This window comes from Phragmites australis, chromosome 10, assembly GCF_958298935.1.
Source record: "Phragmites australis chromosome 10, lpPhrAust1.1, whole genome shotgun sequence".
NCBI lineage: Eukaryota > Viridiplantae > Streptophyta > Magnoliopsida > Poales > Poaceae > Phragmites > Phragmites australis.
The window spans coordinates 32,371,498-32,390,036 of record NC_084930.1 but is presented as its reverse complement, the minus strand read 5'-3'; positions in this window follow the sequence as shown (position 1 = coordinate 32,390,036).

Here is an 18,539-nt window from a genome sequence, read left to right as displayed (position 1 = left end):
GAAATAGGTGAACACAAAAGGACCAATTCCTTTCCGGTGCCGGATGATGTGGTTTTGTTTGGCTAGTTGGAGCATGTCTCAGTCGAGAGTTTTGACCCCATGCTAGATGAGTGTAGTATATTGCTTATGGTTGTAGGACTGATGGAGTTTCACCCTAGCATTGATAGCGACATGGCTTATTCAACCTACAATCTTATACTAACGCCTCTGGAGATGGTCACGGTGCCTGGCAGCCTCCCACCGGAACTTAGAAGTCCATAAGTCTGTGGCGACGATAACAGCCCTACGCTAGCTGGCATAATGCAAGTGCTGGGTAGGGACATGTCTGAGGCAGAGGACGACCGTAACCAGCCTAACTTCCTGATGACAGTCTTCATGCCAGCCACCAAGTCTCTGCTTCCATCGCCATCCACGATAAGGTCAAGGTGCCGCACCAAAGCGACCACTGCGACGACATCCAAATCTAGCATGTGCCTTAAGAAGAATGTCTCCTCCATCCCGGTTGCACATCGGGTGCAACACCACCTCATCAGCAAGCTCGACATGATGTGCCTGGGTGAACCGATTGGCGAACAGGCGATGGCGACCTACTTCAACATGTACAAGGATGCAATCCCAACCAAGGTGATCTCGGCCATATGGAAGATCACTAGCTTAGACACTGAGGTGGTCCTGAAGGCTACTTCGGCACTGGTGGACACAACTGATGCTGTTGGAGTAGTGCCAGAGGTGGCAGCTTGAGCTTTCTACTCTGGCTAAAAGTCATCCATGTACTGTCAATATTTGAGTTAGTTCCAGCAACAATCGATGTGATATCGGTCAAGTTATGTTCAGTCAGTTTCCTAGTGATGTTCGTGTTTGGTGATACGGTTAAATCTAGGCAGGGCTTGGTTTTGGGTTGGCTTAGAGTGGGTTTAGTGATTTTCCCTCCCACCAAGATGTGTGTTCGGCTGGTATATCTGTATATTTGTCAATGGTACTTGTCTGTTGCTGGATGGAAACAATGGTTGTCATGTCTGTTTACAAATGAATGAGGCCAACCTCTCAGCTCTAATCTGGAATGTCTGAGGCCTCAACAATTCAGCTTGGCGGGAGTCTATTTTGGAAATACGACTCAGTACGTCCAAACATTGTGGCCTTGCATGGAACTAAGTTTACGAATGTTGATCAACATTTGGGCTGCGAATTCCTTGGAGACAGATTGAATGACTATAGTTATCTACCTATAGAGGGTACATGCGGTGGTTTGTTGCTTGCCTGGGATAGTGACTTTGTGATAGTGACGACTCCCTCAATCAGGAAATCCACCATCATGACAACAATTGCTCTGTGGGCGTCAAACACACCCTTCCTGCTAACGACTGCATATGGCAGGGATGCCATGGATGATCGCTAGTGATTTCAACCTCATCTATGAAGCTAAGGACAAAAACAATCTCAATTTGAACAGGCGGCTCATGCAAAAATTCTGGGCTGCACTAGATGCACTGAAGCTTCTGGAAATTGCGCTTCAGAACCGAAAAAACACCTAGTCCAAACGAGTGCAAGAACCCAACTATGGTGCGGTTGGACCGTGTTTCTGTAATGCAAAATGGGACCTCCTCTACTCGTCGTACTCTCTACAATCCATGTCTTCCTCGACCTCAGATCATTGGCCTCTTCTTCTTGCCCAACTAAAGAGCCTGCCAAGAAAAGCCACGTTCAAATTTGAGGATTTCTGGGTCAAGGTACCCGGTTTCATAGAAATGGTAAAGGAAGCATGGGACCGGCCAACTCAGGGTCTGGTAATGGTTGTGCCGCAGACGAAGATGCAAGACATAGCCAAGGCTCTCCGACAATGGAGCAAAACGCTGTTTGGGGGTGCAAAGCAACAACTACATATTGTGCAAGAGGTGATTCTATGCCTTGATATAGCGCAAGAGGAGAAGATGCTTTCAGATGAAGAGCGCAAATTGCGCAAAGACCTCAAGCTACACATCCTAGGGCTCGCCGCAGTACGACATACCAGACGCCGCCAATGCTCACGAATAACATGGTTGAAAGCTACAGATGCATGCACAGAGTTCTTCCACTTGCGGGCGAACGCACGCCACTGGCGGAACTATGTCCCAACTCTCACCAAACATGATGGAACTTGTGTACGATCCAATGATGACAAAGAGGCCAAGCTACACCAATATTTTAGTGGTATTTTTGGAACTAGAGAACCGTGTAAATTCTCTTTTGACTGGGAGAGACTCAGCCTGACCAAGCTAGATGAGGCTGCAGCAGCCCAACTGGAAGAACCATTCTCGGAGCAAGAAATTGCGGAGGCCATAGCACAGCTGCCTATAGAGAAAGCACCAGGCCCAGATGGCTTTACAGGGGTCCTTCTTCAAGCACTGTTGGCTGATCATCAAACAAGATGTGCTCAATGCTTTTATTAGTCTGCATAGCCTTCATACATGCACTCTACCGATGATCAATGGTGCCGCCGTTGTTTTGATTCTGAAGGCACATATGGCCCTTGAACCAAAGGACCATAGGCCAATTAGTTTCATCCATTCTTTCGCCAAACTGATTTCCAAGGTGTTGGCTCTTTGTCTCTCAAAATACATTGATCACTTGATATCCTACTCGCAAAGTGACTTCATAAAGCACATGTGCATCCAAGATAATTTCTTGTATGTGCGAAATCTGGCGTGAACCTACAACTAAAGCTGCACCCCAGCATGTCTTTTCAAGATTGCCATAGATACCCTGCAATGCCTTTTTGAGCTGGCAACAGAGGAACGAACCCTCACCCCCCTCCGTGGGCGACATGCAAGTCTACGCTTATCACTATATGCCAATGATACAGTTATGTTCATGAACCAAATCAAACATGACATTAGCATGATGATGAACATTATGCGCTACTTTGGAGGAGCTACTGGGTTGCAAATCAATCTTAGTAAGAGTGCAGTGCATACCATTTGCTACCAAGGTATTGACATGGAGGCAACACTCGAAAATTTCCCTAGTATACGGGCACCCTTTTCAATTACCTATTGGGGACTGCCACTCACCCTTGGTCGGCTTCGCCTTGCTCATTTATAGCCGATCCAAGACCGGGTGAAGGCACGCTTGTTCAGCTGGCAGGGGAGGTTACTTATGCCGGCTGACATGTGCGAACTTGTGTGCACTATCCTAAGTTCACTACCCACCTATCTCCTAACGGTACTTCAGACCTCAAAGCAATTCATAAAGGAATTGGACAAGGCACAATGACGCTTCCTCTGGGTGGGTGACCAACAGCTCACATGTGGTAAGTGTAAAGTGAATTGGTCTTGTGTATGCCGGCCCACTAGGAACGGTGACCTAGGCATCACAAACTTGGAATATTTTGGCTGTGCGCTTTTTCTCCGTTGGTTCTAGTTTTAGTGAAGGCACCCTGAAAGCACTTGGCAGGGCATGCAATTATCGGTCAACTCGGCTGACATTGCTCTCTTCAATGCTGCCACATCGGTCTAGCTTGGCGATGGCAAAAGGGCATCTTTCTGGCTGTCCAGTTGGTTGGAGGGCTCATCATTGGCGTCTCTCTTCCCCTCCCTTTACCACCATAGCAAGCGCAAAAACCGCACAGTGGCTAATGCTCTTACTGATGATAGATGGATTCGAGATCTAGACCATAACCTAGCCCTGGCTCTCCTAGCTGAATATGTTGATCTTTGGACCCTCCTACAATCTATGCGCCTGAGTACTGTTCCAGACTTGATCATCTAGATGCGTACTACTTTATGGAAGTACTTCGTCCGATCGACTTACCTCCTCCAGTTCGAAGGCGTCGAAATGACTGAGATGGACATCATAGTGTGGTAGCCTTGGGCTCCACCTTGATGTAAGTTTTTCCTTTGGCTACTCCTCTAAAGCCATATTTGGACTCCTAATCGATTACAAAGACATAGATGGCCGAACTGCTACTTCTGCTAATTGTGTTTTGCGTAACCTAGAGACAATGGATCATTTGTTTTCGGACTGTACAATTACACAAGAAATTTGGAACAAGGTTGCATCTTGGGTGTAGCATCCTAGCCTAATGTCGTGTAATTGGCCAATGATGTCACTTGTGTCATGCGGAGTAGATTGGCATAAGTCTCTCACCCAGTATGCATCGGCCTAAGTAGCTAAGGGACTTCGCTCGCTATGCATTCTGGTCATTTGGACTGTCTGAAAGGAGCGAAACAATCGTGTCTCAACCACCAAGAAAAAACAGTAAGCTGTATTGTGTCTGAACTCTAGGAAGAGGCACGATAGTGGGTCATGACGGGTGCAAAAGACTTGGAATTTATACTGCTAGTGACGGGCAACACCGGGACTTAGCTCATATAGTCTCCTAGTTTATTTTTCTAAGTTGCTTATGTTTTAGCGAGTAATTGTTTCCAAACACCCGAGTTGGGGAGCTTTCAGTCTGGTGCAACCACTTGATCGCTGCGGTTCTGATGCAACCACCCGAGATGTGTATTTGCGGTATATATTTTACATGCCATCTATTTTTTCTCCTTATTAATTAATAAAAGCCACTACGGATCTTTAAAAAAAGCATTTTGGACGGAGGAGCGAATGCATGCTCTTTTTCTTGATGGAATTGTACGTATTCTACTGTAACACATAACGACTCTTATAAGTACAAATTAATGTATCATAGCAAATTTTGATCGATGTTTCATGCACCATATAAATATAAAGTGGATCCCATGAATGTGCTCCAAGGACATAAAATCATGTGTCCGCTAAGGATGGGGACGGTCGTATCACCTTATAGCGTCCCCACCATTGGCGTTGCTGGTCCCTGAAGCGTTGACGACTGTGGCAGCGTCACCCCGGTGACTCAATCGCCCTGCGCTCCGTGTCGTCCCGTCCATCCATCCAGCGCGAGTGCACGCAGCCCGGCCGAGTCCGGCACCCTCCGTCGGCTCGTTTCTGGCTTGTCACCTCACCTTTCTTTTCCGCCTACTTGCGCTGTCGGGGAACGGAAAAGGAAGCGAGGCGCACGGCGCCCGTGGACAGGTGAGGAGGCAGGCGTGAGCGACGCGCGGCCGGGTGTGGAGGTGACGTGTGGGGGATCGTTTTGCCTGGACGCACGTCATCAGCGGTCTAGTTTGGTCTAAGTATCGTATTTCTAGCAAGGAGCAAAGCTTGAAAAAAATTGATGGCTGTGCACACAGGCATAAATTTAAAAAAATATTATTAATTTTAGTTGTTTTATGTGATCAAAATAAACTACTTAGTGTAAAAGAAATTTCTAGCCTGGTGCTTGTGCACCACCTAGACTCAATGTGGATTCGCCACTGTTCCTAGCTTTAGTTTCATAACCGTCTATCTTAGGCCCTGTTTATGAAGCTGTAGTTTTTACGAAAGCTGTTAATCTAAAAAACTAGTAAAAAGACAATAATATCGTTTAGAGGGGTGAATATGCGCTTTTGCAAAACTTTGCCCCTTTTGATATTTAGCCTAAATTTGCAGCGAAAATAAATTAACGGATTTGAAAAATCTAAATATGCTAGACTCAACTAGTGTACAATGACTCTAAACAAATGTGAATGTTACGATCTTAAGGTGACAAATGTTATTCAAATCTAGCAAGATATATAAAAACTCTAATAAGATGTTCTGATTTTACTGTTTATCGAATCAGACATTCCAATACTGTTCATCGAAACATTCGATCAATTCAAAATAATAGATTTGAATATTACAAAATTAACTCAATATGCGTACAAATAAGCATACAAACAGTTGAACTAATATAATGCACAAGAGTAAGAAAATATATAGACAAATAATTTGTTACCGAAGTTCAGATATCCACCGATATCCTACGACTCTGTTGAAGAAACTCGATCACACTTGAGCCAGGTCTTTTTTAATCTTTTTCGTCACAAGGTTGCACACAGGCACTACTCGTCTCTATTATGACCAACTCTTCCTCTACTCTGGAGATAGTGAGTTCTGCAACCACTTTCAGGCCTCCTCACAATCTTCACTTGAGAAGATCGTCGTTAATCTACCATTGAGCCGTCTAGAAGACGGTGGTCTACAAGAGTAACAAACTTCTGAATTCGTATATGATCAACACGAAGTGCTTAAACATATGCAAATAATATGACACATACGAGCAACCCAAGCTTCACACATCTCACACACCTCACTCTATCCTCACTATACCGCAAAGGCTCGATTCTCATAAATTCTCGATAGAGAGGGGAGGGAAGCACTCAAAGGTAAAACAACAAGTTCTAACACCTCTTCTCAGCATCACAAAGCTAGCTAAAAAGCCTCCAACACACTACGACGACAAGAGGTATAAACACCCCACTCTGAAAAACTAGCCGTTGGAAAGATTCTGTATTGACCAGAACTTCTGATACCCAGATCGAAACATCAAATCCTTCAAATCCAAACGATCGAATCCAGTAAAAACACACTCCCAGACCTAGGAAAAACAACACATCAAAATTTCCAATTTTTGGATTAGAACATCCGATTAAATCAAAAACAGGAACTCAAAAACCCCAAGTTTCTAAAAAACGAAGGTTTCGACACATCAGAACTTTCGATCTACCCATCGGAACTTCCGATACATCTGAACTAGGATCAGAACTTCTGACACATCGGAACTTCCGATTTTCACATTGAAACTTCCGAAATTAGCACAACTGATACTCTAAAAAATGACGATAACTTTTGATCTCAATATCCGATTTTGGTGATCTCGGACTCTATAGAAAACGTATTCAGAGGGCTACACATCCCTATTAATTTCATGATATCAACCACACTAAATCAAAAATAGGAACACTTCGAAAAGCCGAGTTCGGCACCCTCCGTCGGCTCGTTTCCGGCTTGTCACCTCACCTTTCTTTTTCGCCTAGTTGCGCCGTCGTGGAACGGAAAAGGAAGCGAGGCGTATGGCGCCCGTGGACAGGTGAGGAGGTAGGCGTGAGCGACGCGCGGCCGGGTGTGGAGGTGGCGTGCGGGGGATCGTTTTGCCTGGACGCACGTCATCAGCGCTCTAGTTTGGTCTAGCATCTTATTTCTAGCAAGGAGCAAAGCTTGGAACAAATTGATGGTTGTGCACACATGCATAATTTTAAAGAAATATTATTAATTTTAGTTGTTTTATGTGGTCAAAATAAACTACTTAGTGTAAAAGAAATTTCTAGCCTGGTGCTTGTCCACCACCTTAGACTCAATGTGGATTCGCCACTGTTCCTTGCTTTAGTTTCATAACCTGTCTATCTTAGACCTTGTTTGGGGAGCTGTAGCTTTTGCAAAAGCTATTGATCTAAGAAGCTGGTAAAAAGACAATGATACGTTTAGAGGGGCTGAATATGCGTTTTTGCAAAACTTCGCCCTCTTTTGATATTTAGCCTAAACATGCAGTAAAAATAAATTAATAGATTTATTATCAAAACCACACTTAGAGGCTAGATAAACCTTCAGCTATCATGTTTAGCAACCCAGCTTTTGGATACCCGGTGAGAGGGCTGAGCTGAACCTGTTTGGGTGGAATATCTGAAATACCCTTGGGGGATAATAAAGGCCTGATTATGCGTAGGTTTGGTTAATACTGCCATGTGTTCATCAAGCATACACTTGGATAGCCTCGACCTGGCATGTGTTTATCTAGCACATACAAAAGAACAACTTAAACCTACCACAAGTGTTCACCAATCACATGCACAATAATTAGTGCATTATCCTACTCCCATCTACTCTCTACCTGCCATTAATGAATTTGCAATAAAATCATGAAGTGCACACATATCACCATCATCTGATATTGCACCATTGTAGCTACCTCCTCCCGTTGAGTCAAACAGTGGGATGTATTCATCATCTTCGTCACACATTTGAAACAACTCATCACATAGAGCGCTATCATGAATGAAGTTATGAAGTAACATGCATGCAATGATGATCTTCTGCTTCTCAATTAGAAAACCTGGCATATGCAATAGAACTCACCATTTCATTTTTAGCACACCAAAAGAATGCTCAATTACATTATGAAGAGAGGAGTGAGCATGATTGAACACCTGTTTGAGTCAACTTGGCCTATGCCCCCTTTTAAACTCAAGTATCTGATACTTTTGGCCTATGTAGGGAGCTAGAAAACCTTTTTTTATTAGAATATCCCGAATCAACAAGATAAAATTTCCCTACACATAAAAATAATGTAATACAACATATCAACATGACAATAACAAAAATAATATGTCTATTTGTAGGACCTATGGACCTTACCTTCAGAAGGATGTAGAAACTAATCGAAGTATCGGCTCAAAGAATCATTAAATACTCGAGAGTCGTGCATAGAACCAGGCCATCCAGCTACAATAAATATAAATATCATATCAAAGTCACAAATAGCGATCATGTTCTGCGTTGGATATCCATGACAACCAATGCGGGGATTCATCTTAGTTGCTGGCATAAAAACACGTATATACCAATACAATTGTTCAAGTGGGGTGAAAAATGAGAACCTTGAAGCCTTGGGTGAACTATTATAAATTATGCATATTTTGGTTTTATATTGTCCTCAGCTAATAGATCGAGACATTCCAAGAATTTATTAAATTTTTGACTAATTATTTTAGTTGATCACTTAAATATGTTCTCAACTTGGAGAAATGATTGAGGGCCATCACACATCCACAAGAACATCCCTAGAGCTTTAATAGAACTCATAGTTCTTGTGGATTTTAGTCCATAATTTTTAAGTAATGTTTCATGTAACGTGTCAAAAATAGGACGATTCATATGAAACATGTTGTAACAATCTCTATTCACTTGTAGTTTATCAATGACCCATTGATGCTAGTTTGTCGTGGAGGGGGTCTCACCTTTTTATTAAAATACTTATCATTGTGATGCATAGCAATGAGAGTAACTGTTGATGCTACTTGGAATAATAATTCATTACTGTCAATCTCACTGGATGAATCATTATGACTTCCACTTGATGAGCTCATCTTAAAAAACATGACATAAGGTTCAGCTCAAATTCGAATTGGTGCACAAATTAAAATGATAGCATTACATATAAGGTTCATAAAGTGCCAGTGCTAGTCGTCAAGGCAGCTCTGGCCATCAGGGGAAGGTGTGAGGTGGCGTTGTTCGTCAGGGAGGATCCAATGACCGGTGCCGCTGGCAGGAGGGAGCTGAGATTGGGAGATGGGAGGCGAGTTAGGGGGTGGGGGTGGGGGTGGGGGGAGCGAGACGACAGATGGGTTTGATCTGTTTTGGATCCATGGGGAGGGAAAAAATAGGAGCCAACATGTTATTTATATATATAGCAATGGTGGGTAATTCTCTTCAAGTTTCGAGTGGACTCTAATAACCCCCGCCGCATAAGCTCGAGAAGTTGTCCTCACCTAGCTTTTTGCTTCCAGTACAAAACTCGCTTCTGGATAGGGGCGGCTGTGAGAAAATCGAACTTGTTTGGGAGAGCTTTTGGCTTTTGGGGCTGGTTGGAGTAGCAGAAGCTGCTTTGAGCTCCCCAAACAGGGCCTTAGCCCCCAAACAGGCTCCCCAAAGCTGCTTTTAGCTTCTGCGAGGAATTGGTATGGGTGGATTGCCACACCATTTCAATCACACGCATTGGCAACAACGAACACCGTGCGCTGTAGCTAGAAAGCGAGAAATGTTGTTATGAGCTGCTTACGTCTGTACAAGCCAGACTATGTTTACAAGCCTGGATTTTCAGTGATTTTGTGAGGTGAGTTGAAGTTGAGGCTCCCAAAAGTTAGGGCACAGCGACTGTGCTAAGTAGTGTCATGCTTGTGTCATTGATGACCACTAGCTGATGACTACCGTAGTGACTATGGATACTTATAGAGTAGGACTGTAGGAGGTTCCTGACCACCGGCGGGAGCATGGCTGCGGCTGTCGTCACCCCTGAAGCTTCTCTCACCCAACCCCCTTCGATCTCTCCTCTCCCTTCCTCCCTCTGTGTCTATATGTCTTTGGGATCTCAGTCGATCCACTACTGGAGACGCCGCCCGCCGTCGGGAGGAGTGATAGATCACGGATCGAAGTCTCGAGAGTAGCGGACGAGTACACCAGCCGCCGGCGAGGGCGACATCGCCCACCTTCTCTCTACCGCTTTCTCTCTCATTTTTCTCTCTTTTTTTGAGCAGAAATCTTTTGATATTTTGTGAATAGTTTTTGCAATCCTTTCCGTGAAAAGTTTTCGCAATCTTTTTTTTTGAATTTTTTTCTCAGGTGAGCCGTCGAGCGATTTCAGCGTGGTCCATCATTGAAACGAGCGCGTGGGCTGACGGGAATGAGAAGGGAAAGGAGTGTCCCTCTTAGTTTCCTGATATGTCCTATCGGGATCGTGCGCGTATTAGCAGCCTCCCCATAATTTTGGCGAGTTGGTGCCGTGCTACTGCAATGCTCGAATTATTTATTTTTTCAAACTAGAAGAACCTGCATTAAGGATAAATGCAAAGTACACAGATACGTACAAGATCAGGCACATCCTATAAAGGTACAGAAGGGCCAGTTGTCCTAGCCAAATCGCAAAGAGGTGCCCAGAAAGAAAGAAAATTACAAAAGGCCCCTAGACACTACTGTGCATACTGAAAACGCCGAGCTCAACAAGAGTCCACCGTCGAAGATAACGCTGGAACAGCAACATGCCAAATGGACCTAGAAGAACACCATCGCACAAGGCTTTGATATGAGCCACAAAAGCCTCCCTCCACGAAGAACGGGAAAAACGTCTGTTGTTGTCCATCGGTCGGGGACACACCGTATGTGTTCCGGGTCTCTGGACTTGCAATACTCGAATTTGATGCTAAAAAAATGCGACGTGTCATTTTTTTCTTTGCCTAAGCACCATTCGGCCTATTGAGTTGGTAGCTTGGTGCGCCGTGCACCACACATGAATTATATATCTCAAGACAATCATCAAATTTTGTTCGCTTGAGCCGAATTTGACTTGACGCACAGGTAAGTGGGCCTAACTCCCAGGGTTGCCACCCACCTCAACCTTGGTAGGATATACGTGAAGCGATTCATAGATTCACTATAATTTAACTTAATTAACTAACTAATTATCGCAGCTGGGCTGCCCACCCGCCTGGCTCACCTTCCTCAGCCGCGCGTGCGACGGGCGATCCATTGCAGGCCGTACTCGGCCCCATCGTTGTTATACTAGCGAGCTTGGACGAGCTGAGCTCGAGCCTTCGACGAGCTTTGTTAATTCTGCAGCCTATCATCTTTCTCGTATTTTCCCATGGACCAATTTTTTGAACTTGCCCCACGGGAGCCACCTGCCAGCTGAGGCCCAGTGCCCTCAGTCCAGATCCATCTAACTCCACGCGATGACTGGCCCACACCGAGCATTCGCACACATCGTCTTCTTTGACTCCTGGTCCCAGGAGGCAGCGAACGTCCCAGGGAGTCCTCTCATTCGTCGCACGCCTCTCTGGCCGCCGCCCTTCCTTCGATCCTTTCATCCCGTTGGACGCCGCACATTCGAACGCTCTGCTCCTCCGGCCCCTCCGGTCGAGATTGCTGCCTCTCAACAAACACCTCTTCGGCGGCCTGCCTGCTCTCCTGCTCCTAGCCCAACGACCACCTGCCCCACCTTCTCCACCCACCCCTCAGGCCTCCGTCTCTCCACCAACCACGTCGCTCGTTGACAATCCCAGACGCTGACTAGAGGGCCGCTATGGCGGCGATGGCAGCGGGATCCCCTTTAGATAACCAGCGACGAGCCCTACGAGCCGAGCTCGAGCCTACCTTGAAGCTCGAAGAAAAATTCAGTCTAGCTCAAGCTCTGCTCGAGTTTTCAAGTAGCTTGAGCTCGAGACACCACACTAGCTATCGGGTAATTCTTCCAGAGAATTCCTCGAGAGACACATAACATAGGAAAAAAATTGTTAATTTTTTTATTCATCTCTGTTTATTATAAGATGCTGTGTCCCATATATATAGTATTAAAAATCTCTAAAAAATCGAATCGAATCCTTCGAAAGATCGAGATGAGATCATATTCAATTGCAAACTTCAAGTTTCCTAATACTCTCCTTGTGTACTTCTCACGAAATACATATGTTTTGTTAAAACTTCCGAAAAATTCAATAAAAAAAATAGGAGAGAGAGTACGTAGCTTATGATATGGTCACACAAATTGACTTGTTAAAAACCTTAACACGTGAAACTTTAAGAATACTCAACTAAAGGAAAAAGAATATAATTCACCCAAAATACTTCATATAATCTTCATGATTAATTTTTGGGCACTTAATCTTTTTGACTAAGATACAATTCTTCATACCGGTATTATATGAAAATTCTCCCTCTGAAATGTGTAACTCTCTAAGTCTCATCATCCTAATGCCACCAACACATCTTTCAAAATTAGATGTAGGAAGAGATTTAGTGAATAAATATATAAGATTTTCACATAGCTTGGTATGCATTACTTTTATTTCATTCATCTTATTCAATTCATAAGCACAAAAGAACTTTAAGGTTGATATGCTTCGTTAAATTATTTTTCATATATCCCTATTTCTCTTGTGCAATACATACAACATTATCTTCATAGATAATGGTAGGAGTGTTAGTAGTGTTAAAGCACATAACTACTGGATATGATTGATCACTCTTCTAAGCCATGCATATTCCCGTACGGTTTTATATAAAGCTATTATTTCTGAGTGGTTCATCGAAGTAGATAGAAGACTTTGCTTTTACGATTTTCAGAAAATTGCAGTTCTACCACATAGAAAAACATAGTTAGTCTATAATTTTGCTGTATGCGGGTCTGACAGATACCCAACATCTGCGTATCTAACCAGAATTAGGTCCTGATTCTTTTTGTAGAACAGACGCATATCTTTACTACCTTGCAAGTAACGCAGTATATCCTTCAAGCCATTCCAATATCTTTTAGTGGCTATGCATTGTATCATACAAGTAGATTTACCGCAAATGCTATGTCTAGACTGGTGCAATTAGCCAAATATATCAGCGCATCTATTGCACTTAAGGGAATTCCAGTCCTAATACTTTCTCCTCCTCTTCTCTGGGTCTATAGGGATCTAGATTTGCTTGCAATGACCTTCCGTTTATGAGGTTTTGGCGGGAAATAATTTTTCAAAACCAAACCACTCTAACACCTTTTGAGTGTAGTTTGATTGATGTACAAATATTCCATCTGCCACATGATCTAGCTATAGGCTTAAGCAAAATTTGGTTTTACCCAAATCTTCCATTTCAAATTCAGACTTCAAGTACAAACTTGCTTCTTCAGTTTCTTCTTTTGTACCGATGATATCCAGATCATATTCATATGCAAAAATCCATTGTAGGAACTAACTGTTTCAACCTATATAGTGATTTCTTCAATTATATGCTATAAAGATGTCTATTTCTTCTATCATAATTGTGCAATGGTATTCTTTCCAGGTACCTTCATATAAATGTTTGAATCAATGCTCCCATAAAGATATACGGTCACAACATCCATCAGTTTCATTTTCAACTCCAGGTTGACTACCATCAAGATTAAATATCTAAAGGTAATACCATCCATCATCGGGGAATAGATTTCTTCATAATCAATACCTGGTCATTAAGTGAAACCTTGTGCCACTAGTCATGATTTATACCTCACAATTGCATTCCTTTCATTTCACTTACAAACAAAAACCACTTCTATCCTACTGGTTTGATGTGGGGAGGTGTGCAGCATTACTTGCACAAAAATCTTTCTTTTATTCCGGGACAACAGTTTAGCTGTTATTGTCTTCTGCCAGTCTTCCCAATCTGATATCATTCTACATTCAATGAACGATGCAGGCTCAAGGTCATGATCTATAATTATGACAATTTTATTTGCGAAGTATGAGTCAACTATTGTGGTCTCTATTCCAGGGTTCCTCTAAATTCTTATAGTTTATTGCTATTTTATCATGGGTTACACTTTCAGGTGCTTCTACATGTTGCTCTTCATAACTTTTTACTGTTGGAGCAAGATCCTATAGTTTACCAGCATCGATTTTAGCGTACATATTTTTGCTGGTTTCTTCATGCGTGGGAAGATTCAAATCTGGTATGCCTATTTCCTTATGTTCCATACCATCGCCAGGTCTTAATTGGCTCCACTCCTTCTTCCTTTGCGGCATTTTTGTCATCGGTTGTGGTAAGCTCTTATTCCCCACTTTTGCCACACGTATCTGACTATGTGGGACTTGAGGAACCAAATTTCTTATCATTTTATTATTTTTCAGAGCTCCTAGGATAAGATGAGGGGTACCTTCTTTGTTACTTCCATCCTCTCTGATGATTACGTGCAGTCACATGCGACTTAGTCATGCTCTTCAAATCACAAAATGATCAGGTAGATCGTTTGCTAATTTCTGCAAATCGATAATTTTCTGTACTTCATCATTCACTTCACTAATGCAAGGATTATGTGCCACAATTCTATCTGTCTGCCAAATAATTTCTCAACATTTTTTTATCCAAGGGTATATTTCATTACCCTAATGACAAAATTCTTTTCGTCAAATATGCAATCAGTGAACCAGACCATAGGTAGATTTTCAGTTGTTGGTTCTAAGTTTCAGATTATAGATGCAGTCTTATAAATGACATATATTCCAACTTTTCACAAATGTCTCATAGTGGTTTGTTGTGGCGGCGGTATTGGCACATAGACCATATATCCAAATTTGCATAAATAAGAAATCTTCGAAATTACCCCTTGCACTAGTTGCATAGGTGAATAAATATTATATGAGGATAGTCTATAATTAATGAGAGATGCCGCATGAAAGTCTACATGTCCCTAACATGTAGCAGACAAATTACAGTGCTGCAACAAAGGTCTAGCAATAAATTTTATTTTTTTTATCAGTGCTTCGACTAGTCCATTTTGAATGTGGACGTGCGGTACAGAATATTCAACTTTAATTGTCATACCAGTGCAATAATCATTGAATGCTTTAGAAGTAAATTCTCAAACATTGTCCATTCTAATGGATTTCACGCAATGATTTAGAAAATTATTCCTAATTTGTATGATCCGTGAGATCAACTTCGCAAAGACATGGTTACATGCGACCACATAGAGGATGCATCTATACCATAAAGTATCGAAATAGGATAGAAAGCGGTTGAATAGGACCACAAATATCACCTGGATTCGGTACAGGAATATAGGGATTTCATCTTGTCCCTTCAAAGTAGATAGTCTTATAATTAATTTCCCAGTAGCACATGCAGAGCATATAAAATTTTCATGATTCAGAAAATTCTTCATATTTATGCCATGATCTTGTGAGTTAGTAATTATGTTCCTCATCATTCTAAAACTAGGGTGATTTAATCTATCATGCCATATGAAGAATAATTTTGCATCGTGAAACACAATTTTCAAGTTAGTGAACACTTCAAGTGCTTTAATACGAGTATAGTATAAGCCATTGCTTATGCAGAGAAGTTTTTCTAGTATTCTTACTTCACTATCACGCTTAATGATGAGTAGGTGCTCCTTACCATCCTCTTTACCAGTTTCTACATGAAAACCGTTAGCGCAAATATCTTTAAAACTTAAGAGATCAATTGCATATTTAGGGTATAACAATGTTTCTTCAATGTGCAAAGTAGTTTCTATTGGTAGTTTGTGTTCCACTATTCAAAATACATACTTCTTCCATACGAGCGCAACCCATATTTTATAAATAAAGCATTCAATCATTTACGTGCGAGGAAGTAGCAACAAGACTAAATGCTTTATTAGCTATCGAAAAATATTATTTGTAGCTAAGTTTGCTCTTCTAAAGATTTGGTTTATTCATTCAATCCTTCTAAATTCAGCAACTGAATAAATAGCTAATTACTCTAAGTCTAGATAGAGTCTGTGAAATATCTGACCGCTTCTTCTTTAATGGATTTCTTTTCCGCTTCATCCTTCATGACATCTTCTATGGCAATGGATGAGTGCAAAGTAGAGTCATCTGCATCCTTCATTGGTAGGTCTTTTACTGCTAGTGTGAGAGCATCATCAACTTCTATGTGACATGCTACCATTTCAATTGTGGCTACTTTGTCCACCTCTATCCCCACTGCAATGGTGATGTGCGCTTCTGGCCGCTTCTTCTACTTCTTCTGGTATGCTTCCATAACATGCTTTGGTGCTTTGCAGATTCTAGTTCTGCTCACCATATGGCTTGACTTTTTTCATTATCTTGCCATTATCATCACCAGATTTGACCTTGCCTGCCACCACTTTCTTTTCTCCCTTCCCTCGCTTCTTATTATGGTTCTTGCTTGCTATGAAAAAAGTTGTGATTCACCTCTAGACCATTGCTCTTTCCTTACGGCTGAGATAAGAAGTTATTGTTTATGACTTCATTATAGACTTCATGAAGCTGCAACACGTCAATCAATTCAAAATACTTCTTGTATTTTGATTGATGGTGATTGCACGCAGATTCTATCGCATTCGGGTGAAAAGTGGAGAGTCTTCTCAATTTTCTCCTCTTCTGTGATCTCTTTCCCATAAAGACACAAGAGTGTGCAAATACGGTGCAGCACAGAGTTGTACTCTCTGACATGCTTGTAGTCACAGAAATAAAGGCGGACCCATTCTTGCTCTCCAAGAGACTTGATGGTACACTTAAGGTGCTCAAAATGCTGATGCAGTGCGTCCCATAGTGCCTTAGCACTGATCGTTGCCATGTACTCATTCTTCAAAGTATGGGAGAGATGGTGGTAGAGAAAATAAAGTGTATGGATATTCTCATCCTCTTTGAGAACTATTTCACTACTTGTTCATAGGTCAATGACAACGTGAAGCTTTTTTCGCTCCTAATACAATCCGAACATCCGACGTCCAAGGGAGATAGTTGCAGTTATCTGTACTCAACTTAACGAACTCCTTGTTCGTAATGCCAATCATCTTCATATTTAAATGACGCAAGCATTACTACTTAGTAAGGTTGCATCGTGTTGCTAAATACGATTGCTGCAGATTTTCTGATATTTTCTATGCTATTATATGAATATTACTGAATTTAAACACATAACAAGCAATTTAAATAGTAGCAATAATATTGAATAAATACTACATGATTGCTAAAATAGATGCAAAATTCAAATTTTGGAGGTACTTTTATGCAAGAAAAGGTATTTTTTGGGAATTTATGCAAAGTTCTTGGGTTTATACTCAAAATTCCAAGATTTACATAATTTTCAGATTCCACAACATCTTATTTGCAAAATTTATGTAGCCTTTTTTCCCTTTTCTATTTTGGCCTATTACTATTCTTTCTAGCTGGCCCATGTAGCTTCTCCCTTTATTTCCACCGGGTTTTCTTCCTTTATTAGGCCTAATTTTCTCTAATGGGCTACCGACCCATTTGGCCTGATCCACCTAGGGTTAGGGTTTCCACCCGCCCCTGTTTTCTTTCGGTGGTGCAAGCCGTGGGACCTACCCTAGCTGGTGGTGGGCACGCATGGGCGGCACAAGACACGACGCGAGGAGGGAGTGTGCGGACGTCACATGGAACAACGTGTGGCGGGCAGCGGCCCGACCGCTTGTGGGCGGTTAGAGTGAGGGCGTGACCACGCTTGGCCAGCTCGGTGTCATGTCGAAAGTGACGGCTGCCCAAACCAAGCAGCGCGACACATGTGTCATGGCCCGACGGACGCATACGCATGCAACAAGGGCATTCAACCTTATGTGACACATCAGGGTCGGACAAGTACCACGTGCCCCTTCTAGCGGGGGTCTGGTTAAGTGTGGTCTGCCTCACGGTGGTTACGTAGGGGCGTCAGCCTGCAGGGCCAAGACAGCACGACAACAGGGAGACGAGCTTCATCTGCACCTGGCCAGTCCCCATGGGCGGCGACCAGTTGATTCGATACGTGGCCACAAGGCAGCAGTAGGGATGGCATGCAGGCCAACAAGGATGGGTAATGCGTGTAGTAGGCAGGGTGGCGCCTTTAGGTGTGACGGCGTGTGCACATGTTTGCACAGAGCTGGCTTCGAGCAGTGGCGCAAGAGCGTGGTCATCATGATTGTGAGTAGTATGGCTTGGCCATTGTGCTTGCCACAGAAAAAAAAAACAATCTATAAGAGTTCTACTAATCCATCTACCACAAGCGTGATCAGTTGCGGATTAAGAACGGCATACCGTATTTTATTCATGCCACATAGAACATATAGGTTAGGTCATGACCTGCCCGTTTGATAATGATATCGATGTAGTACAAATTTGTTCTACTAGTTTGGTCTTTGACAAAGCTTCATGCTGATAACATATTGAGAAACTACTGCTATCATGTATAGTCCATTGATCTCTGAAAAGAACAATTAATTACAAAGAAAATATAATGTACTTATTCTTTATTAATCTATATTTATATAAGGGATTTTATCACATATAGTATAAAAATATTAAAAATAGAATAAAATATTTTAAGAGGTCGAAACAGATCAGACTGCAAATTTCAGTTTTGCTAACAATCTCGAGCTGTTTCTCCCG